This window comes from Dermacentor andersoni, chromosome 8 (assembly GCF_023375885.2).
Source record: "Dermacentor andersoni chromosome 8, qqDerAnde1_hic_scaffold, whole genome shotgun sequence".
Classification (NCBI taxonomy): Eukaryota; Metazoa; Arthropoda; class Arachnida; order Ixodida; family Ixodidae; genus Dermacentor; species Dermacentor andersoni.
In genome coordinates, this window is record NC_092821.1 from 9693190 (window position 1) to 9718119 (window position 24930).

Genomic DNA, 24930 nt, shown 5'->3' on the forward strand with positions numbered 1-24930 from the left:
CCGTTAACTGTGTTTTGTGTAGTGTTAATTTCTATATCCACTGTTAACTGTTCGTATTGTTTCTTTTGTCTTCATCATCTATCTAGATTAAGTGCATGTATGTTAGTGTTCTTGTGTTTTTAGTGTTTTCTTTAAATTGTGTGTCATTGTCATTAGATAAATGATTTTTTTCTTTTTTTCTCCCGACCCTGACTCCTTCACTTTGTTCGCTTGAGTACGGATCGGCCAACCGGCTTGTATACCCTGTTGACGACTTCTCGCCGACTGCGAACGGGCGACTAGCCGTGACAGGCAACAAGGAAACCAATAAACAAACCATAACAGGAACTGTTAACCATGTTTGATACCACTTTCACGATTGTATTCGTTTCCCCACCCAGCTACAGCCTTATATATAAGGCTAGCAGTATGTATTAAATAAATAAATAAAATAAATAAATAAATACTTATTGCTTCGAATTATCTACAGCCTGCACTACCTGTCCACGTATGGAGCACGAAATTAAGTTCTAGCCTCATGCCTCCAGGATAGATCTTTACAGCGCGGTTGCATAGCGGCTATGGTGTTGCGCTGGTAAGCACGAGTTTGCGGGATCAAATCCCGGCTGCGGCGGCAGGATTTTATGGGACCGAAATGGAAAAACGCTGGTGTTTCCGGAGTCTCAAGTCAAAAACGCTGGTGTTTCTGGCGTGTCTCAAGTCGTTCTTCTGGCACGAATTCAATAACTCACTAAGATCTCTTTAGGTATTCATTTTCTCTGAGAACCATAGACCAGTTGAATAAATGACCAGCCGATGTGGTTGATTGCAAAACTGTTGCATAATTTTATGATGTGCCGCAGTAATATTTAGGGGGGAGTGACGGGCCTCCGCAATAATGCCAATAATGACACTGTGGGCTATTATAAATAAAAAAATTAATAATACTGTATATGCATTGGAAGCCTTTTATGCTCAAAGCGAACGCATATTGTTGTATAAGTAAGCCGCCGATTGCACTTAAGTCAAAGTAGGATTTCATGCGCAAGTGCCTTTGACCTAGGCGGGCTCTTCCTGCGATGTTTCTGTATCTTTAGAGTGCGCATGTGTGACAAGGAGATATATATGTTAAACCTCCCCTATAATAAATAGTTGATAGGGTAGCACTTGTGTGTCTTTTCTTCCCAGGTGAATTGTCCTTTTTTCTGCGCTAATTTTCTTCATCAGCATTGTGAACCAAGACTGGCTGTCATCGTCTGTGGCCATGTTCCATTATTATATGTATACTTTATGTGAGATGACTTGCTTCTCCTGTATAGCCTACTTTTCCTTTTGCTTTGTTCATCAGTTTACACCACCCTGCTATAATCTCGGGGAAGAGATCGCAGCACGTCAAAATAAATAAATTATCAAGAAGAACAACCACCTTCCTCAACTCACGCACACGTGTACACAAAACCCCCCGAATTTCCCCAGGAACGCCCTCCAGCAGCTAGCTGCACGGTGCTTCCACAAAGTCACGGGCTCCTGAGGCCCAGTGGCAACAAAGGCCACTTTCGCTGGGCGCCGTGCCGAGCCACGGCCGATCGCTCGCAAGGGGAAGGGTGCGCTCAGACTCAGGCCCCGCGCAACCAGGATTCTAGCCCGACTAGTAGGTGCCGCTTCCGCTACGCGACGCCACCAGTCTTTCCTCGGTTTATCTTTAATGCATTCCCGCGTGTCTGCTTGTATTGGACGCGTTTCGAGCTGTTTTACTACCGCTCTCGCTGGTGGTGTTGGCGGTGGCGAAGAAAGGGAGACGTATCGGCCGCGCATCGCTGAGGGAGTGGGAACCGTTGAGAGGGGAGGGAGACATTATGGAAAGGGCAACCATGGAGAGGGCGAGGGTCGACGCTCGTCTGGTGTGCAACGCAGCCTCAGTGCACGTCGGAACGTGACGTCGCGCGGTCCTGCTCGCGGGGCTGCGTACTCGCTGGACCGGAGTGCGCGTGCCGCGTTATCGGGAAACGAAATAACGTGGGAGAGCATCGAGACACCTGTTCGCCAGCCACTGAAGAAAACGTTGGTGCTCGACCACGGGCGCTGTTCGTAGCCATGTCTCCTGCGAGATCTCCGTTGTGGATATCCATCTCCGAGTAAGACTGTCTGGAGCAGCCAGTCAGCTGTCGCTCCGCGCATGCACGCGGCGACGAGAGCGCTTCCGTTTTGCAATGGAAACGAGGGGGTGAAAGCTTTTCCTTCCACCTTCATTCAAATGTAAACGACGGGTGCCACCTTCGTCGGTCGCGCCGGGCCAGCGTAAACGCCCCTGGGGTCATCTGGAATCCACCGGAAGTGCCGCGCTTTCACGCGTTCGGCGGAATTTCACGCTCTTGCTGCCTCAAGCTACACGCAAACTCTCCATCGCCGCCTCTCGTATGCTTACCGAGCCTCGGCTTCAGTGGAGACGTTGACATGGTAATTTATTCAACACAGTTGTGCTATTGAACACTTCTTCTGTTCGCCCCATGGTGAAGTTCTAACCCCCCAGGAGTGAACCGGCCGAGTAAACAAGTGCTACACTCACGCCACACGAAATGTAAGTATGCACAAAGCGTATTTCTTTTTTCAAGTCGTTCTCCCTATACACTATAACGAGGGCTTGCAGGTTTTTAAGGACGCTTGCGGCATGCTGCTAGAAGTTGTCCTCTACATTTCAAATACGTTGAGAAACAGTTAACCAGCTTAATCATTCCAGAAAAACTATGTGATGTACAGAAGAAACTATGCGAAGCAAAGCCCTATAGGAGATGTCAATGATTGCTTTCTGCGTACGCTCAACTGCAACGCATTAAATGAGAAAACCACTGAAAAAGTTTCTTTTAGCTGTTATTTGCACTGTACTGAATTATGAAATGAGGTCAGCGTGATGTCAAATAATTGCACAGTCCCCACAATCTAGCAGTTTGTTTTCCATTTTACAACAAAGATACGGAGATATAGACACTACCAGGGTACGACGCTTTTTACCTTCATGACGTGGGTATAAAGATTAGTTTAAATTCAGCCAATGCTACTGTATTAAAATGGCGCACCTTTTGGCAGTGAGCTGTTGCTGTTAGCTTCAATAACCAGGAGCTTCGTTACCATTTCCATTGCAAAATGTCCTGTAAGCGGTATACAAGCACCTCTTACTCGCTTGATACATTCGACCCTAGTCATTTTCTATACAGGAACTATACATTCAGTAATGCCAGTGAAAACTCTACGCAATCAACACATTTTATATTTAAGTGAAATACACGATGAATACGACGTGGATCAAAATGTGAGTGATATTTTCAGACTCAAATGAGCTCTGTCAAACACATTGTGCGAACTGGACTATGCGTTGTACTTTGTGTTCTGCTGTACAAGTTTAGTAGTACGTTATGTTTTATTTTTGTTCTTATTTTCAGATACTGCAATCCCATCGAAAGCAAGGTGGGAATTACTATCGGGAATAGTACAAATGAAAATGTTTTGGCAGGTATACAACATTTAGACAAAACGCAATCAAATATGGAAGAATAGAAGTAGGAACACAGACTTGCGCAAGCTTGAGTGTTACAAGTTGTCGATATCTAAGAAAACACAATATTTGACTCTTGAAATGTAAAACGCAGGAAAACCAGAAAATAACTCAGCGGATCTTTAGAGGTACAAATATTTTCGATAAGATAATTGTAGGATATAGAGTTAAACTGGGAAAAAACATCAATGTTGATAGGGACAGATTGCAAAACCTGAACCTCAGTGAGCTGTTCGAGACAAGTAGCAAACACTTCAAGAGATGTTTGTAGGACATCATCATTAATCAGATTGTTCCAGTCTCTGATAGTACTCAGAAAAAAAAATGGATTTTTAAAACAAGATTTTCGCGATTGAAAGGGTGCAATGGTGAGGTTTTGCCGTTACCTTGTGGAATAACCTGGAGAAAAATACAACAATTCGTCTGTAGGTCTGTATTATAGCAACGTTTAGTTAATCGATATAAAAATTTCAGACGAAAAACTTTTTTCGTCTATGGGCGTTATATTTGCTCTCGCTAGCAGTGCGCTTACAGATGTTCGACCGCAATAGTTATAGACAAAACACGGAAGCTTTATGAATGTTTTCAATCTTGTTTATATTACTCAACATGAATGTATCCCAAATGATGACTGCGTAATCAAGTATAGGTAGTACTGTGCATTTGTATGCCAGCAAGCGAACAATAGGAGCGGAGCACTTGAGAACCCTACATGGAAAGTCTAGGGTTAACACAGGTTACAAGATAATTGGTTTTTATTCCAGGAGAGGTTTTTAGTAACCTAGCCCCCAGACACTTGTAGTGCTGCACCTCATTGATAAATGTATGGTTTTAATCATATTAGAACATAAGGAACTCCTTTTTATGTGCAATGCTCATAAATACGGTTTTCTCATAGTTAATAGGTATAAGCCAAGTGTCACACGAAGTGATTACATTTTGAAATGCGGCGTTTAACATTATTTGATAAGTTAGGCTTTTTATCTCAATAAATAACATCGTCATCTGCATATAGTTTTATGTTAACAGATTAACAGGCACTCATTTTTAAACAAAAAAGAAGCGATCCAAGCACCGATCTCTGGAGGACGCAAGATTCTACAGAAACATTTCCAGAGCATTTATCTTTAAGTATAACAAATTGCTGCCGGCTATTGAGGTAAGCTAGGTCTTAAGCATGTTCACTAGTTTGAAAATAAATTTTTTATGTGGCACCTTATCGAATGCTTTAAAAAATACATAAAAATTGCATTTGTCTGGAGACCAGTGTTAATTGCCAGTGCAAAATCTTGAGCAAGCTCTACTAATTGTGTACAAGTCGAATAGCCTTTCCTGAATCCGTGTTGACACTCAGATTGTACACTATGGGCAATAAAAAAATCAGAAATATGACTGGGAATTACATGCGCGAGTAGTTTACAAACCGTTGAAGCTAGTGATAATGGCCTATAATTATTGATTGCTCTGTCTTCCCTATTTTGTTTAGTGGTTTTATGCTGGCTGTCCTCCAGTCACGGAGCACTTGTCCTTCATTCAACGATTTAGAAAACAAAATGTGCAAATAATTAGAATCTCATTCCTCATTGCTTTTGAGAAAGGCAATAGGGTATATGATCAGCCCCATCGGATTTTTTTACATCAAGTTTCAAGAAAATATTGAAGATTCCCTGCTCGCTTTCGACAATGTCTGAAGTAGGTGGTAATGCTGACACAAAATTTGGCAACTTACCACCTTTATTAGTAAAAAACAGGACTGAAATTGTCTATCAAATGCATTCGCAATCATTGTGCCATCGGAAACAAGGACACCGTCTATCATAGAATTGTCCACATCGGTTTAAGTTGCGCAAATTGTGCGTCGAAATTTCTGTGGTGAACTTGTAATAAAACTAGGCGACGAAATACCCAAATATTTATCCTTGTCACGTGCTACTTGAATTCTAAGTTGAAAAGAGAAATCACAATCTTTTTTTTTATTACCATGAAGTCGGCCAACAAACGTTGTTTTTTCTTTAATCTCTTTAACTTTCTGTGCATTTGTATAGTATATCGGCTTAGCCAAACATTCGCGCGGTTCTTTTTCTTACGCATAAGCTGCACGAATCGATAAATGTATTCCTGTACGTGTTTCTGAATGAAGCCCAAAGTTCGCGATCATTAGCCGTACTGCAAGATAAATCGTGCAGATGAAATGAAAGCATATCAATAATGGTTTCGTCATCGGCATGTAAAAAGTTATGAAAACGTGCATTTTGCTTATTTTTGGTAAGATTAACGTTCTTGAGGCTACAAAATTCAAAACGATCAACGTAGACTGTGGAATACAGTGAACGATTTAACTGGAAGAGGGCTAAAACGCATATCGTGAATGAAATTGTAATCGATAATGCCAGTGTAGTTGGGAAACAGCTTGTTGATGAAATGAATCGACACTTTGTTAGCACAGGGGTATATAGTGGACAAGAGTTGGAAGCGGATAGTTTCATGACTACAGGGCAGGTTGATTCCATTATGCTTACACCAGCGACTCCTACTGAAATTGAAGCAATTATCATGACTCTAGAAAACAAAGCTGCAGGCGGGGAAGACGAAATAAAGGCCTTACCTGTAAAGTATGTCACTCATCTTATTAGACCTGTATTAACCCATATAATAAATGAGATGCTTACACGTGGTGAGTTCCCAGATGAATTAAAAATAGCTAAGGTCACCCCTGTCTACAAGGGTGGCGATCAGAAAAAGCTTACCAACTACAGGCCGATATCTGTTTTGCCGGTGTTTTCCAAGATATTTGAGCGTGTTATTAATGATAGGCTTACGTCTTTTTTTCATAAACACAAAATAATTAGGAAGTCGCAGTATGGCTTTCAAAGGGATAAGTCTGCAGAACCAGCTTTAATAAACATAAAGGACAAAATAATTGAAAATATTGATAACAAACTGCTCACTCTGGGGATATTCTTGCATTTAAAAAAAGCATTTGACACTGTTCAGCACGATATCCTTCTGAAGAAGCTTGCTGCGTATGGTGTTCGAGGAGTAGCACAGAATTTAATTACATCATATCTCTCAAATCGGTATCAGTATGTATGCGTCGACAATCTGGTATCACAAAAATTGAAAGCCGAATATGGCGTCCCTCAAGGATCAATCTTAGGACCCCTCTTATTTCTTGTATACATAAATGATATAACGTCAATACCAAACTCCCCTGAAATAATAATGTATGCTGACGACACTAATATCTTCTTTACTGGCACTACAAAAGAGGTCATAGAATCATCAGCTAACAGTTACCTCTTACACCTCTCCAGGTGGCTTAAAAGCAACCGGCTGAGTTTAAACACAAGCAAAACCAAATATCTAATTTTTAAGCCAGCAAATAAAAGAGACACCTACTGTGTTGATCTGCACTTTGAGGACACGTTACTGGAACGAGTTACAGAGCAAAAGTTCTTGGGCGTATGGTTTACAGAGGACCTTACTTGGAATACTCACGTTGACAAATTAAAAAGTGAGCTATCTCGAGTTACTGGCTGCATGTATAAGATACAAAATATATTGCCCACCTGGTTGAAACAAACATTATATTACTCACTTTTCTATTCAAAACTCAGTTACGGCATTTTAGCCTGGGGAACTACGACAGCTTCAAACTACAACAAACTAATCATTGTACAAAAGAAAATATTGAGAATGTGTGAAAACTATGTGGGTGACAAACGAGGACTCCGAACAAAACCGCTCTTCATTAAATATAGCATGCTTAAAGCAGATCAAGTTTATTATTTCAAACTACTCCAGTGGATATATAAAAATAGGCTGCACACCATACCTGTCGACAGTTGCACCTCATACCCAATACGTAAACCACACTATGTAAAGCCCGCCACAAGAACTAATTACGGAAAGCAAACATTGAATTATGAAACGATTAATATATTAAACAGTGATCACTTTAACGTACAATACACACAATCCTTCCACAACTTCAAAAATGACTGTAAAAACCTATTAGTGGGCAGTGACATTGCATTTTCATTTTGAGTAACTTGTGCTCATCCCTGATAACACATGTAACCTCAGTTATGTTACAGATTTTTCTCAGCGCTTGTAAATCGTATTTGCCATTGTTTAGGCATTTACATTGTGTATCAGTCTAAACCTTCGTTTTTTTCTGAAATGTTTCTATGTACTGATCTATTTACTGTATATGCTATTTATTTTCGAGCAAGTGATTCTATGGTTTTCTTTTCTTTGTTGACTTCTGATGTAAGCCAATTTTATTGTTATGTAATACTTATTGCATATGTATCTTCTGCTTTTTCGAAATGTATCCCGTTGAAGCAAAAGTAATGCTTTGGAGACATGTGTTCTGAAAATTTGAATTTTTCGTTGCTGTGTGCTGTGTGTTAAAGATATGTTCGGCAAATATGTATGTGAATGATATGTCATGCTGCCTTGAGCTGTAGGGGCGCAGAGGCTCTGTCAGGCATTTTGCCTTTACCTCTGCCCCCTACACGGAGAGAATCCGTGAAACAAACAATAAAGAAAGAAAGAAAGAAAGAAATCGGCCAGATGATCAGAAATTCCTGGAACAATCTGACACAGACTGCCTGTAGCAGTTCCGCCTACCAAAAAAGAGAGGTCGAGAAAGGATTTACTATTTTCTTGAATTCTCGTGAAACCTTCAACACCTTCGGTGAGGTCGAACATGAAACCAACATCTAGCATTGCCTCTCCTACCTTTTCACTGTGATTCTTTAAGGACATTCTTAACCAATCAACATTAGGCAAATTAAAATCTCCAGATACCATTATCCGGTCATCAGGTTTAGCTTGTCCACATAAGTACTTCAATACGTTCATAGTACTGACAGTAGAGTTAAGGGGCCTGTACATGGCCCATAAAATGCACCTGACATTACAACTATAGGTTCTACAGAAGATACACTTAATGTCGCCTACATCAGGTATCAGGAATACGAAAGGAGCACTTTTACAGAATATACAGACCCCACCTTTCCTGCTACCACGGTCCCCTGCTATGAGCATGGTATCCTGTAGGAACCAATTCACCTTCGTAGACTTCATCACTCAACCATGTCTCTGTCAATATGACAATATTGGGACCGTTAACAATAACCAGTCACTCTAGGTCAGCGCTTTTGCTGACCGCACTTCTACAGGTAATATTTAAAGTGTCAGGGATTGATGCTCGCTGTTCACTTATCAGCTTTGTGGAGCACTTTTCAACTGAAAACGACAGTTTTTGTCTTCATCCTAGCCGTACAAAACGGCGCCTACATTTGTCCTACGTTACCCTTACTTTAACCCCCTATTTTCGACCCTCGAGAACTCGCTAAACATTCACCGATGATTGCCATACTGTCTAGTTTTAAGTTAGAGCGCTTAGAATGTTTAGAATGTTTTCATTTCGCAATATATTGACTGGTGCGGACAATCCGCCTCGTGCGGCGTAATTGCAAACGAAGCGAAGTTTGGAGCGACTGCCTTGCTTATCGGGAGACCGTGAGAGGCAGCCCGTGGGTGACGCGTGAGCGTGATTCACAGCAACCAATAAACCCTTTACTGCACAGTTTTTTGCTTCCTCAAAATATTATTCATGGAGTTGTAGGGAAGCATAACAGTACCTGTACTCCCATCGAAACTTACTTTAGCGAATGTCAGTGGTTTCAATTTGCAGAAAAAGGGTATGTTGCATATTTGCAACAATGTGCAAATAAAGAAGAAGTTGAAAGTAAAAGATAGATTTAGTGCGATTCATACTCAGATGCTTATTTGCACGAGACAATCATTGGTGCACCTATGATTTGTATGGAACAAAAAGAAGCACTTGTACATCATACTTGTGCAGCACAGGTGGTTCCCACGCTTCGTGCAGTACGTCACGCAGATTCCCGTGCAGCCACGAACCATTGCAGTGTATTCGGGTTATTGTCAATATGTAGAACATCGAAGCACAGACGTAAAGCTGTGCACGTGACGACGTGACGCGGCAACGTGCGGAGGCACAGCTTACTTTTGAAAAGAAAAAAAGGAAATTCGACCAGAGAACATCTTGTCCACAAATTGAACCGAAACGGACTTACACTCGGGGCTGTCGTGACTAATTGAATAGTCACTGCCTTCACTATCAGAAGGAATTGCTTGGCCATACCAGCGTTTCGGAGCCATTTCACTTTTCCAAAGGAAATAAACTATGTACACGTTGTTGCATTTGTGCAACATAGCAATGTTCTGTCGCCAGGAACAAACTATTTCGAAATGACAATGTTTTTTGTACCTACAGAGTCAGAAGGATGTGGAGCATAGCGTAAGAATTTTTTTTGCGCTTTGTCTTATGGAGAAATACATTTACAATTTGTAAAACTTACCTATATAACTGCTCGCGGGCGCGCGCAGCCTCCGCCATGTTTGTTTTGGTAGAAGATGCGAAGGATTAGCACAGATTGCAGCACAAGGTGGCGCGTTTTACAGACCAATGTTGCGGATATGCAACAACGTGTACAGGCAGCTCCAAACTGACTTTGCTTCGGTTTTTAACGCCGTTCATCTGAATGTTGCGTAAATGCAACAAGGTGCAGTAAAAGGTTAATCAATCAATCAAAACAGAAAGCTGCATTATATGAATTGGAATAGTTCATACAGAAATATTTAGACTGGCAACGTAAATTTATAGTCAAAGGTCCAATACAGAAAATGATTAATAACCTTGTGCAAACTGTTAGTGGTAGTAAATACAGGTAATTGTTACACATTAGTACTAATTAGTAACCAGCCATTTCAATACAACATATACAACCACATAATCTACATGAATAACTAAACACACACAGAAGAAAAAAGAAAAAAAAGAGAGACACGAACTATGGGCATTACAGAAAATGGAAAGTACAGCAGGAAAAGGTCAAGATAATGCTAGGTTAGAGATTAAGCAGGGCTTGGGAATTTGTTCCAAGTTTTATTTCAAGAGGTCAGTCATTCCGCATCTTAGCACCGGAAAATTCGATTAGCCTTTCACCGTACACATTGAAGCACACAGGGATATTGAGATTGCAGTTGCTTGCATGTCGTGCGTTCGGCGATGGGAAAATGAAGACTTTACGAGGCAGACGTGTATTAGGGTTGATTATCCTGCTTACTGGTCAGTAGACTTCGTAGTTTCACATAGCAATAAACGACAGAACACGTAGTTTCTCAAATAGAGTACTACTCAGACGTTGCGCAGGGAAATTAAGTAATCATACACACAGCCCGCTTTTGTAAACGGAGTAGCAGTGTTAGGCAAGTTGCGTATGCTTGGCCCCACAATTCGCAACAATTGCCAAGGTGGCAGTGAAATAGGCTGAAATGCAAAGATCGTAGCAAATTCAATTCAAAGTATTGTCGTGCACGTATGAGAGTATAACAGGTGAAAAGCAACTTTTCACAAATAGCGTTGAATTGGTCTTTCCGGTGAACGTTACTATCAAGTATAATTCTCAAATATTTAGTGATGTGAAGACGTTCGTTTCTTTAGTGATATGTTAATTCAAGGATAATTAAGGATTTTATTCGTGAATAGAAAATTATGTATTTAGTCTTGTCAGCTTTTAATTACAGTTGATTGCGACGAAACCATTTTGAAACCACTCGCAGTTCGTTGGACACAGCGTGTTGGAAGAGTGCAAGTGCACTTTTAAATAATATTGTTGCGTCCAAGCGCGTAAAAGGGACGCGGGGATCAAGAAGGGAAGAGGAGAACGAAGACTGTGCAGTGGCCATTACTGCTGTTCGTAGCGTGCTGTTCCTGCACTCGCACGCCTCAATGAACCCCTTTCCCCCGTGCTTGTAGCAATATTGTCTAGTGGTAGTGACGCTGAAGAAAGCGGCAAAACTGAGAATGACGAAACTAGCGTTTTCTTGGGCGCACATGTGCCCTCAAAACCGGCTACACTCAATGAACGAGCGAACACAGTCGGAGATCGAAAATCTGCTCAGCGGGTAAAGCGCACCAGCTTTCATACATGAGCCATCAAACGCCCCAGAGTAATCGCTCGTGCCCGCGTGTCTTCCAGAAAGTTCTATACGATTCGCGTCGCGCATACATGCTATAAGATTGCACAAGGTTCGGCGATAAAAGACAGCAGTAGCAGATAGAAGCATGCATAACGTTCCAGAAGTTTCCGATACGTTTCTTTTCATTTTATTACCTTGAAGACCCGCAAAGAGTGTCACAAGTAAAACTCTTGCTTTGGCTAGTTGGTTCATGCTTGAATGTGTAAAGAGCAGGGCGCAAAGATCAGGACAGAAGAACACAAACGACAGGTCCAGCGCCACACGAATGGCGCCGGTCCTGTCGTTTGCGTTCTTCTGTCCTGATCTTTGCGCCCTGCTCTTTACACATTCAATGGGTGTTACATAAGGGGTAGGAACAAACATTCAGTTTGTTTATAGTGTTCAGTACAATGAAAAGTGATTTGGAATAATTTCTGCAGAGGTGGATGAGGATGTAATGACGGTGATGTCTTTGGATAGGTCATTTCTGCCTGCTGCAACACCAGAAAGAAAGTAAGGCGGCAAAAGTGACAGTGCGGGCACGTGGCCGGGAAACTTGGAATGGATTACGCGTGCGGTGAGAAATGCGGACTGGCGGGACAACGTACGGTGCGCAGCATAGTGAACTGGGGAAAAACTTGTAAAATAGGCAAAGACTCGCAATACGGCGACGAAGTGAAAGTTGCAACAAACCCTTATCCGCTTTCAAGGATGATACACTGATGTCGTGTGAATATGAAGAGTGAATAAATCGGGCTGCTCTGTTTTGACGTAATTGAAGTGCATTAATAAGGTAGGCGTGATGCTTGTTCCAAATGTGTGATGCGTATTCTAACTTCGATAAAACAAGAGTTTTGTATGCTAGTAATTTTACGTGTTCAGGGGCATGGCAGAGATGACGACGCAAGAATCCAAGCGTCTTATCAACAAACGAAATTACGTTAGTAATGAGCGGGGCCAAAGACAAATCGTTAGGCAGAGTGACAAATGGAGTCGGTCTGTTGGTTAGTGTCGAGATTAGTATGCAAATGCTGAACAAAGATAGCAGTTGCGTTTGACATGAGAAACCTTTTTGAAAACCGTGCTGTAAAGAATGGAAGAATTTGTTCGAATCGAGGAAGCCCATAATGTGTGTAGATGACGTGTTCCATAAGCTTGCAGGGCACGCTAGTAAGAGAAATGGGACGGTAATGAAGGCCTGAATCTTTTTACCCAATTTGAAGACTGAAATGACGTTTCCGATTTTCCAGTCGTCTGGTAGTTGTCCAGATGAAAGTGACTCTGTGAAAAGTCGACATAGAAATTCGGGCACAAATATCCCTAGTGTTCTTAAGGACTTTCGAGTTAATATTGTCAACGCCAGAAGCGGTTGAAATATTTAGGCTTTGGATTAGTAATGATCCTTTACAAAAATTTTTGTACAAAGCCTATAGACAGTCTAGTGAGTGTCTGTAGACTTTATAAGACTTTCTATAAAATTTTTGGCAACGGATGGAACCCGATGGTTGCAATCCGTGTGGTATCATTGCATGCTTCATCCTTGAAGATGGCGTAGGAAGTAACGTTTCTGTTTCGTTAGTGAAAACGGATGAGAAAGCGGCGCTGAATAATGCCGCGTACTCAGCGTCATTGGTGACTGCAACTGTTAAATCTGTCAGGGTTGTCTCGGGTGTGTCATGCGGGTTTACGATTTGCCAAATTTTCTTGTGTATACCGGTAAGCATAATAGGTAGGTCGGAATGAAAAAAGTACGATCGGCATCTTGAATTCCTGTCAGGTAATTTTTTTTCACCTTCCCGGCATTTAGCCTCTGCGTCACCCTGTTCCCCGAGTGCTGGGTGAACGGTAAAGACGTTTCTTATTTTCCAAACGTTCCAGCGTGTTATTAAACCAGGGATTTTGTGAAACGCGAAAGCAGAACTCGGGAATAAATTTGTTAATTAGACTGTCAAGTTTATTTTTGAACAGTGACCAATTTTTGTGAAAGCGTCGAGAAGGAAAACTACGAGCAAAAACTTCATAAAATGCATTAAGTTTATTGTTTATAATCACATAATTTCCTTGGTCATAAAGACGGATAGTTTTGTTATATTTTCGGCGCCGGATCGGTGTGACCTCAAAGCTGGCATGAATGACTTTGTGGTCGCTGATCTCAGGGAGGTATGTAATGGGCTTAACGCTACCTGATAGGTTTGTTAGAAGGAGGTCTAAAATGTTTGCACAGTTTTGTGTTACGCGAGTAGGTTGCCGTATTAGGTGAGTCAGATATTGTGGCAACTATCAATAAATTCGCTTCCTTTCCCGCTTTTTCTGTTGCTGCAGCCTGGTTATGCCAATCAATATTCGGAAAATAAAAGTCCCCCCCAAAAAACACGTGTGAATTAGGATGTTCAGAAAGTGGAAAGTTGGCCTAGTTGGTGAGTAATCATCATACCTTGCTGGTGAAGCAGCGCATTGACACGGACACAGTGAAGACACACAAGAAAAGACGACACTCGATAGCCATTGCGTACATTCGTTATGTGCGCAATGGCTATCAGAAAGAGCGCAACAGAAAAGAGAATAACAGCAAAAAAATTGTGTCACTACCACATGCACACAAAATTGCGCATAACTTAAAGAACGTAGGTGGCAGATATGGTCTACGAGTAGTTTTTTCAGCGCCGAACAAACTCGGAAAAATATGTGCCGGACTGGATCGTAGAATTTCAACAAAAGTAAAAGTAAATGGTCGTAAGTGCACGGTCAAGCATAAAGAAAATCTTGCCGAGTGCAGGTCGTCCGTAGTCTACTGTTTGCCCACATCGTGTGGAAAAGCATACATCGGCCAAACGGGTCGGTGTGTAAACACGAGACTTTTGGAGCACAAAAGGTCACTGGGGGGACACATTCATTCCCACATTAAGGGGCACTGCTCACAACATGGGTGCTGGCCGCTTTACAATGATACCACAGTTTTATCGCATCATAAGGATCAGCTAACCAGGGAAATAATCGAAGTCTTTCATATTCACAATAATAATAATAATATTTGGGGTTTTACGTGCCAAAACCACTTTCTGATTATGAGGCACGCCGTAGTGGAGGACTCCGGAAATTTTGACCACCTGGGGTTCTTTAACGTGCACCTAAATCTAAGCACGCGGGTGTTTTCGCATTTCGCCCCCATCGAAATGCGGCCGCCGTGGCCGGGATTCGATCCCGCGACCTCGTGCTCAGCAGCCCAACACCATAGCCACTGAGCAACCACGGCGGGTTTCATATTCACAAGAGGGGAGAGGGTTGTATCAGTCAGCCATCTGTACATCTAAGCCATCGTGAGGTTGCCTTTTTGGAAGCACACTAAAAAGAAGGAAAAAAAATTGGGTAATGAAAATGGTTGTTAGGGTTGCAACAAATTACGATAGGATTGCACACCATGATCGATAGGTGCCATATCTTTGACGCCCGAGTATGCACGGGCAAATGATTTTTTTTAAAAATGCTTTTAATCTTGCCTTGATCATCTTTGACGCCTGAGAGGAAAAAAAAAAAGCAGCGAGTATCGTCTTGTGTGTCTTCACTGTGTCCGTGTCAGTGCGCTGCTTCACCAGCAAGGTGTGAATTAGGATGCTTTGTAATAAGTTTACTTAGAAAGTTGTTGAGCTGATAGCAAAAATCTCGATTGTGATGTGGTGGCCTGTACCAGACGCCGAGTAAAATAGTGTTTGGTGCAGGTTAATGTTAATGTTTCGAGTTGAGATGAAGGGCTAACTAGGGAACGTGATAAGTACTGGCTGACTGCAACAAGTACACCACCGCCACGTGCGTCGTCCCGGTCTTTTAAAAAAAGTTGGAAGTGGGGCAGGTCTGAATATATTTCATTATGTGTGATATCACCGTTCCGCCTGGTCTCGGTTAATATCAGCAGGTTGCTGTTGCATGTAGAAACAAGACTAGACACAAGTTGTCGCTTAGAAAGATAACTACAAATGTTAGTGTCTATAGCGGAAAAATACATGTAGATGAAAAATAACGTACAGCGCGAGGGACAAGGACAGCGATAGACGACATACACAGCGCTGTGTGTTATTGTTGTTAGTTTTGATCATGAATCACCAACTAGCCCAAGCAACCACCCTAGTTCACGTGTAGGCAGACGGGCACCTTTAGCACGGTTTTTAAATGAATTGTTCGGGATGATTGCTAATGTCAGCGAGATGCAGCAGCCGATATTTATATTACTGCTTGTTAGGATTCATCGAAAACGTATAGCTTAGGCCCAATATGCAAAATTTTGTATCCTAAGGCGTATGCAGCACATTTTGCCTGAGCAAAAGTGACTAGTTCCTTTTGGGCGTTTCTGACTCTGAGGGAGAAGTCCTCACCAACACTATAGGTGGTTTCTTTCAATTTCCGTCCATTAGAGAGAATGGTCTCTTTAGTTTGAGATGACTTAAATTTCACTATGATCGGCCGAGTGTGTTTAGATACGTACCGCCCGAGGTGATGGGTGCGTTCTGTGCTATCGCGGTGAATTGTTAAGTTGATAGCTGTAAAGCAGTACGGAATGGCTGTTTCCTCAGAGCCCGCAAAATTTTCGGACGCGTTAGTATCAGAAATGCCATAAAATAAATGGTTGTTACGACGCGAGCTATCTTCAGCATCGTCGATTCGTGCTTCTGGAAAGCTGATCTGGTGAACCATTTCAGCATTATGAGATTTTATTGCTTCAAACTCGTTACGTAAAGATGAAAAGGCCTCAAATTAAGTCTACAGGCCAGCCATACACTTAGTTAGGCCAGTTATGGCACTGTCAGTTACGTTAAGCTAGCTTTTGATACCTAGTACTTCGAAAGTAAGTATAGTTTGGCCGGCAGATATATATATATATATATATATATATATATATATATATATATATATATATATATATATTTAATTCAGCAAGCGAACCTTCAGAATTGTTAGGACCTGGGTTAGTTTCAACGTCGTCTGACAGGAGCAACAAACAGCGGATGACATGACTGCATTCAATAACAATACAAACGCAGAACTGCGGGCTCGGCAGCTGTAGTCAGCAATAATTACTAGACTTCTTAGCAAACAGAGAATACTGATTAACGAACGAGTCTGTGGCCTGCGCTGCTGCACAGCCATCGCGCCCACAGAGGGGCGGGGATGGCTGGTGCGCTTTTATATCCACGGTTGTTGATGACTGTAGCTATGAGGCCAACTAGGTTGCTTCGGGGGACCGGTAGATTGGTAGCGGCGTTGTCATATAAGCGTTGAAGCCGGATAAATTTGATTAGCATATTAGCGATCACCTTCAGCAAAACTTGGGGTACTTACGTAACGATATGGGCTTTCTTGTAGGTCGTCGTCTAATTTCTTGTGGCGCGGGCAGGAAAACCCGCACGTAGAAGGCACATGAGACAACATATAGAGCTGTGTATTGTCTTTTGTGCCTTCTTTATTCATGTCGCTCTGCCTGTGGTTCAACAAACAAGGAGGTGTACGGGTTAATTCAGGGCTTTGAAGGATATTTCAAAATATGGCTTCATTCTTTGTTTTCACGCGCTATACAAATCGTCTACTCACTTGGTAATAAGCCACGGCAATTCAATTTCCAGGGGCATGTGGCACAGGGCATTCGTTACTTATGATGGAAAAATAAATTTGGCGGTCGTTAACTGTTTTTGTGAATAATTGTTATATGAGTGTTCGGAGACTTTTACATGGCTCATAAAAAAACTTAGACATCACTAGCGCTACAGGCAATTAAAACGGTACTCATGTGAACATCCACGCCCCGGAAATCAAAGAGAGTAAACCACGCCGAGCGGAAACGGAACGTCGCCGTTACGCTGCCAAAAAAAAAAAAAAATGCTCACAGTGACAGCGCTTCGACCGCGACGAACAAAAGCAGTCAGCACATGACAAGTCGCTGCCATAACAGTTGAGGAAAAGGATGATGGGCTACGATGGAGACGGAAGGCCTCTCTGTAACATGCTTCACGACGGCCTGTGACGGTGGCTGCAGATAAATACACCACCAAGTATTTTATTAAGGAGCCATCCAAGTGACACACAGGTTGTTTGACCGCTTGTGGAAGCACACTTTGTCAATCATCTGCGTTCGTTTCTGAAAAAAAAATATTTTGCAATCCAAAACCTCAAATATATTTATTTACCGACTCTCGTCTTCCAAGGTAAAAATATTCGTTGTTTATATGGCAGAATACATTGATTGTACACCTTCCTTTTCACTGATAGTGATAAACCTGTAGTCACGATCTGGCAATGTCTGCCGTATGCACTGCAACCCGTTGAAACGGACGTTTGGGCGAGTTGGTAAGTCATATTTGATACAGAACAGAGCAGTTTTGACGCGGACAAGCAGGGAGAAACGACACGGACGAATAGTCAGTTGCAAGTCAGCGCTCGTCCGTGTCGTTTCTCCCTGCTTGTCCCCGTCAAAACCGCGACGTTCTGTCTCGAACACTGCAATCCATTGTTCTACTTCAGTATATTTCCTTCTCACGATAAAGACCATGATCGTCATCATCCTATTTTATGTTCACTGGCGGACGAAGGCATCTCCCTGCGATTTAAGATTACCCCTGTCCTGCGACAACCGATTCTGTGCTGGAATGTATTTCTCTGCGGCTGAAAGCACGCTCCCGCTGGGCGCGCCGGGTCATTGCGCCTGACGCATGTATGGAACCACGTGTCACTGACGTCACGCTGGTTCTACTTAAACGGCTGTGGAAATAAAGACTCTTTCCCCTTGCTGGCGGGTTGGACTACAGTCGTCTCCTGTCTTTCGTCGATCAGGCACTGATAGCGGCGGGCGCCGTTGCGACAGATTCCAACTAGCACCCGCGAATTTCCTAATTTCATCGGCCCACCTAGTCTTCGGCCTTCCTCGACTGCACTTCCCTTCTCTTAGTACCCATTCTGTAAACCTAATGGCCCAACGGTTATCTAACCTGCGCATTGCCTGACTTGCCCAATTCAATTTCTTTCTCTTAATATTAATTAGTATATCGGCTATACCCGTTTGCTCTCTGATCCGAACCGCTCTCTTTCTGTCACTTAACGTTGTGCTTAGCATTTTCGTTCCAAGGCTACTTGCACGGTCCCTAACTTGTTCTTAAGCTTCTTTGTCAGTCTCCAAGTCTCTGTCCCATATGTCAGCACCAGCAAAATGGACTATTTAAACACCTTCCTTTTCAATGATAATGGTAACATTCCATTCAGGAGCTGATAATGTCTGCCGTATGCGATACAACCCTTTTTTATTCTTCTATGAATTTCCTTCTCATGATCAAGGTTCCCTGTGATGTATTCAGCTAGGTAAACGTACTCCTTCACAGACTCTAGAGGCTAACTGTAGATCCTGAACTCTTGTTTCCTTGTCCGGCTATTGATTATTATCTTTGTCTTCAGCATTTTAATCTTCAACACCACTGTTTAACTCTCTCTCTTGAGGTCCTCATTTATTTATTGTAACTACTCTGTAGTATTGCTGAATAGAACAATGTCATCGGCAAACCGAAGGTTGCTGAGATATTTGCCGTTGATCCCCACACCTAAGATTTCCCAGTTTAATAGCTTGAATACTTCTTGCAAGCATGCAGTGAATTGCGTTGGAGAGATTGTATCTCCTTGCCTGACCACTTTTTTTATAACTATATTTCAACTTTTTTCCTGGAGAAATGAGCTGGCTGCGGAATCTTTGTAGATATTTTGCAAGATGTTCACGTGTCTCACATGTACTTCTTGATAACGTAATGCCCCTATGACTACTGGTATCCCTGGTGAATCAAATGCCTTTTCATAATCTATGAAAGCCATGTGGATAGGTTGATTGTACTCTGCATATTTCTAGATTAGCTGACTGATAATACAGATGTGATGCACTGTTGAAGTATCCCTTCCTGAAGCCAGCCTGTTCTCTTGGTTGACTAAGGTGTTGCCCTTATTCTATTGAAAATTATCATTATAAATATTTTATGCAATAACGAAAGTTTGCCAACGGGCCATTAATTTTTCAATTCTTTAACTTCTCCCTTCTTGCGGATTAGTACAATGTTCACATCCTTACCTTTCAGTCGAACCCTTGAAGTCGTGTGACATTTCGTATAAAGGGCCGCAAGCAGTTTAAGCATGATATGTCCTCCATATTTCATTCAATCGACTCTTAATCCTTGTTCTCCTGCCGCTTTTCCCCGGATCATGTCTTGCAAGGTACCGTCAACTTAATCGCTAGTTATAGAAGAAGCCTCTTTATTCTGTTCATTACTGCATTGAATGAAGGTTGCGTGGCTGTTCTGGGTATCGTACAGGTCAGTATAGAATTATTCCGGAGCTCTTACGATATGTTCGAAATTCCTGATATTATGCTACTTATCCCTCACTGCATAGATTTTGGGCAGTCCTATGCCTAGTTTTCTCCTCACTGATTTCATACTGCGCCCATTTTTTACAGCGTCCTGAGTCTTTCTCGTGTTATATTTTCGAATCTCCCCTACTTTCTCATTGTTGATCAGTTTTGACAGTTCCTCGAATTCTGTCTGATCCATTCAGTTGGACACTTTCATTCTTTTTCGTTTCTTTAATAGGTCATTCTTTATTTGCGAGAGCTTACGTACTGATTGCACAAGTGCCTTACCTCCCACTTCAATTGCTGCTTCGGAAGCCAGCCTAGTTGCGGTTTGATTCATTACCTCTATTTTATCATCTCGGTTTTAAGGCTGCAAATTCGTTTGCAAGTGCCAGCCTGAATTGGTCTGCTTTTACACTTACCGCGTCAATGTAGGCCGGTTTCTTCTCGACTAATTTTACCCTGTCTCTCTGCATATTGAGGTAAATCCTAGTCCTCACTAACCTATGATCACCAAAGTAGCTACATAATAATAGGGTGACTGAAATACAAACAGAAAAAGGAATTATAAACAGTGCGTGATAACTGCAGGAGAGGGGCGATAGGACGAAAGCAATAAACCCGAAATCATAACATATTTTAGACTAGTAGTCATACAACACTAGTGACAATGCGTAATACAGAAAAAAAAATATTATGAATACAGCGGATATTAGGAATGTTTATGATATACACAAAACCTACGAAAACAAAATACAAATGCGAAATGCTCATAAATGCTTTCAAAATGGAATGCGAGAAAAACAGTGCAATACAGCTTGGTGTGTCGGAAACTGAAAACAAGAACGCTTCCAAAGTGAACAGCCTTCAATGCGGTCAGGCAGTGCGCGCAGTGTGCAGCAGCTCACGCAATTTTGCTGCGGTTTTTTTTTCAGTACTGACGTGCGATGGCAAGGGGTTCCTACGAGGATATTGCGCTGTATGAATGTATTCGGAAAACGATGAGAGTGACATATTCCTCGTATAATTTTGCTCTGGTGATGAAGAAAAAAATCATTGGAGTCTGAAAGAGATCGTCAGAAGGACTAGAATGTTGACAACGTTTATGAATAAGCGAAAGGCCAGCAGCAAGGATACGATGTGATAAGCTTTCCATTGAGCGAGATCTCTTAGTGCAGTAATACTTGTCTGATTTCAGTAATCTGAAAAATAAAGCGCATAGCTTGGTTTTGCATGGATTCAATGTTATGATTAAGGTACGCCTGAAGTGGATCCCGAATGACGGAACCGTATTCAGTTTTATTACCATAGCAATTATATGGACACATTCAGGCGAATTTTCGTTATCGTCATTGGCATCGGTGTAATGTTGTGCATGAAGTGCAAGGGCCAACATAACATCGTCGCCACGCTCCGTATGCTCTATGTGCGAGTGAAAGCGTGCTACGGTGAGCCGACGATGCTGGTTCAATCTGGCATGCACATAGGGGAAAGTGTGGAGGAAGCGCGCCGTCTTCCGTAGCGTGCAACGCACTGGGAAGGGGAGGGAGGAGGTGGTGCTTGACTCCGGCTGCTGCTGCGTACGGCGCACTGCCGCAGGGTCTAGCCTTTAAAGCGATCTGCGATGGGGAGTTTGTTCGGAGTGCTGATAGCTTCGTGTGCGCTGTTTTCGCCGCGTAGATCGCTTTGAAGCGAAAGACAGCACGAAGATCAATACGCCCGCTGCTGCGGCCGTGCTTTCTCACTCCAGTGCTTTGACAGCACGTTTGCGCGGTGATCGAGTGAGATGTGTTCATGCCTGCTCGTCTGCACGGGACACCATGCTTGTTGTTACAGTTAGGTAATGTTTACAAGTTTATAGGGCCAATAAAACTACTATCCTTACTTCCTACGGCTATCTACTAATTTACTATCGCAATCAATGCTCTACCTTTCGGTAGCAACTGCTACTTTTTTGGATGAACAAGTGTAATTAATGCATGCGAGCCTACGTATCTGTTGGGGAAAATTTTAGGGTATAAATGATAAGACGGATTGAAGCAAGGGTGACGCTAATAAGGTAATGACATGTTATACCTCATGGAAAGCGAATTCTAAGTTACTTATATCTAGTATTCAGTTCAATTTGGGCGTTATTTAACACGTACTATGCTGGCATACGGGTATTATGTTCAGTAAATTACACTAACATTGTTTTGGATTCATTAAGCATCATTAACCTTGCGCAAACCACATAGCATTAGCAAGGTCTGACTGGAGGAGTTCACGATTGGTATTGATATGTTACGGTATAGTACACAACCCGGTGAAAATCTAACACTGGAGGACTTATAATAAGGTAGGTCCGTAATATAAATAAAACAAAGCAACGAGCATAGAACGCTGCCCTGAGAAACACCTGATGTTACGTTAACATAAGAATGAGAGCAAGCAACGGCTGTGAATTGTGTTCTGTGCGGAAGAAATTCTTTAATCCACGAGACAACATTAGGGTGCTTGTTAAGCTGCGTTAGCTTTAGTATAAGCCTGAGGTGGGAAACAGGAGAACCTGGATCCAGTCACGTGTGTAAATCGCATACAAAACCAACGAGCATAGTGCCGCACGGATATCCTTTATAAAAGCCGTGCTGTTGCTTACACATGATACTGTGCTCCTCCAGGTAATTTATGACCTGAGTGTAAATGTAGTAGAAAACCTTGACGAGCAGGGCAAACAACACGGACAAAGAAGGCACGAGTTCACAGGGCGGGCGCAAGCTTCCAACTTTGATCCAGAAGTCATTCCAAGCAGAATCCAAGCAATCGTGTTTTCGAACACTGGTTTACACCCACAGTTCCTGTAGTGAATATCTATATGGCTCCCGCCTAACCCCCGTAATGCTGGGCCCCGCCAAATCATGTTCTCTTGCTCTTGCGTTGAGGCAAGGACCAGTCGGTCCTATGTAAATGCCTCCGCATGACAAAGGGATTTGATAAATCATCCCTTTGACATGCTTGGTGAAAGGGTTGACATGCCGTGTTTTACAGGCATCTTATCTTTGCGTATCATACGACAAACATTTGCTAGTTCGCACGGAGCGTAAAAGTTTGTAGTGATACCATACCTATTCGCTACCTTCCTGACAATATGGAAAACCCGGTGCATGTAAGGCCTCACATGAAGAAGCCTAACACCTTCGAAGGTTTGTTTGCGTCGTTCGCCCCCTTTTAAATGCGGAGGATATGTTCACTTACGCTTGAAATTAAATCTGAGGGGTAGCCAGCTTTCTGTAAGCGCTCGGTCTGTAGCTCAAAATTGATTTCGAAATTGTGATAACAGGACTTCTGTACAGTAGAGCAGCAACACATTGTGACGATTGCCCTTTTGGTTATCTTGGAATGGGCGCTTTTATTGGAAGTATAGCCTTTGTCATTCAAGGAGTATACAGTCAGCAAACATGCTCATTCTTGTAGAGGAGAAGACGAAGGGGAAAAGTTGAAGGGAGAAGTCACAATAAACAAGGATGGCTACTTTGCAATACTGACATATCTCAAGAAACCGCATGACCTTCATTCGTTGCGAGCTTTCCTTGGACTAGCATGGCACTTCAGGGCTTTCATTAAGGATTTTGCATAGACGGAGTGCCTAACCAACTTTCTTTAAAAGTTTTCAATTTTAAAGAATGCATCACCAACTAGCCTAGCACGAAGTGTTGCAATTTATTGTTGCATGACCAAGCTGACAAAATGGATGTTCCTTTTTTGGCCCGATGATTGTGAAGTAGTCTATCAAGAACTACTGCACTGCATCTCACATGACCCAGTACTAACGATGCCTGACTTCAGCCTGCCGTTCGAAATGAACACAGATTTATTTATTTATTAATTTTACATACTTTCAAGGCCTGTAGGCGGTACAGAAAGGAATTGTACATACACAAAAATAATGCAGAATAAACAATAAAGGAATTGTTAGATGGCATGGAGAACTGCCCCTGTACCATCATGCATCACATTATGGTACAAGGGCAGTGCTGTATCAGACAGAGTGCAGTTCACAAAATCGACAACTTCGTGTCGGAGGGCGCTATTCCTATGCCTTTGACATTTCTCTGCTCAACTACACTACGACGGAGAAAGAGGCCCTTGCCGTCCTCATGGCAGTGCGATACTTTAGATCGTACATAGACAGCAAAGAATTCAAACTGTATACGAACCATCAGCCTCTGGCCTATACCCTCAGCCAGTCGGAGCCATGAGGAAAGCTGGCGCGCTGGATAAACGAACTGCAGCAGTGTGACTTTGAGGTTATTCGCCGGCCAGGCAGCGGGTTGACGGATGCAGATGCCTTATCTAGACTGGTGGTTGAAGTTACACATGAAGTGTTAAACATGAGCAAACTATGGAAAGGATGCGAACGTCTACCGTTGGCCAAAGGAAAGTTCGTGGTGCCGGAGACTCTCGTTCCAAAAGTGTTCCACATGTATCATGACACTCCCGACTCTGGAGGTCATGACACTTTCAGGCGAACCTATAATAATGTGTACAGAGGTTCACGTGGAAGAATATGAAGAGGGATGTAGGCAACTACGTTCGGTCATATCACTAGAGCCAGGTCAATAAGGCAAAGTACCGCCCACGGCAGGACGAGCGCGTATTACCGCTTCACTCAGGCACACTTTTCGAAGTAGTGCATGTGGACTTTGCCGAGTTGAAAAAAAAGAGCGAAGGTGTGCGGAAAACACAGTTATTTCTAGTGGAAACCGACCAATGCACAAGAATGGTAGCTGCACGCCCTGGAAAAGAAGATACAGATGGTGTTGTTGCGCTTCTAATCCGAGCGATTTTTTAGAAATTGAAGGTCATAGTCTCTAACAATGGACTCGCATTCGTGAGCAAGAAGTTTCAGTAGTGGGCAGACAGTCGCGGGGTTGTGCTGCGGTGCTGCTCTCCGGATCACCTCCAAGCCAATGGATTGGGGGAGGACCTTATC

General features: G+C 42.6%; 1 protein-coding gene across 2 annotated transcripts in view; it reads left to right on the forward strand.

Moving 5' to 3' along the window:
• The first annotated feature begins 1905 nt into the window (after nt 1–1905).
• Nucleotides 1906–24930, forward strand: part of LOC126526671 (uncharacterized) — a 215547-nt gene continuing 192522 nt past the window's right edge. For both annotated transcript variants that reach the window (XR_008611555.1, XM_050174533.2), the window contains exon 1: nt 1906–2557. The gene's annotated coding sequence lies outside the window, so the exon portion shown is untranslated. The remainder of the gene's footprint in view (nt 2558–24930) is intronic.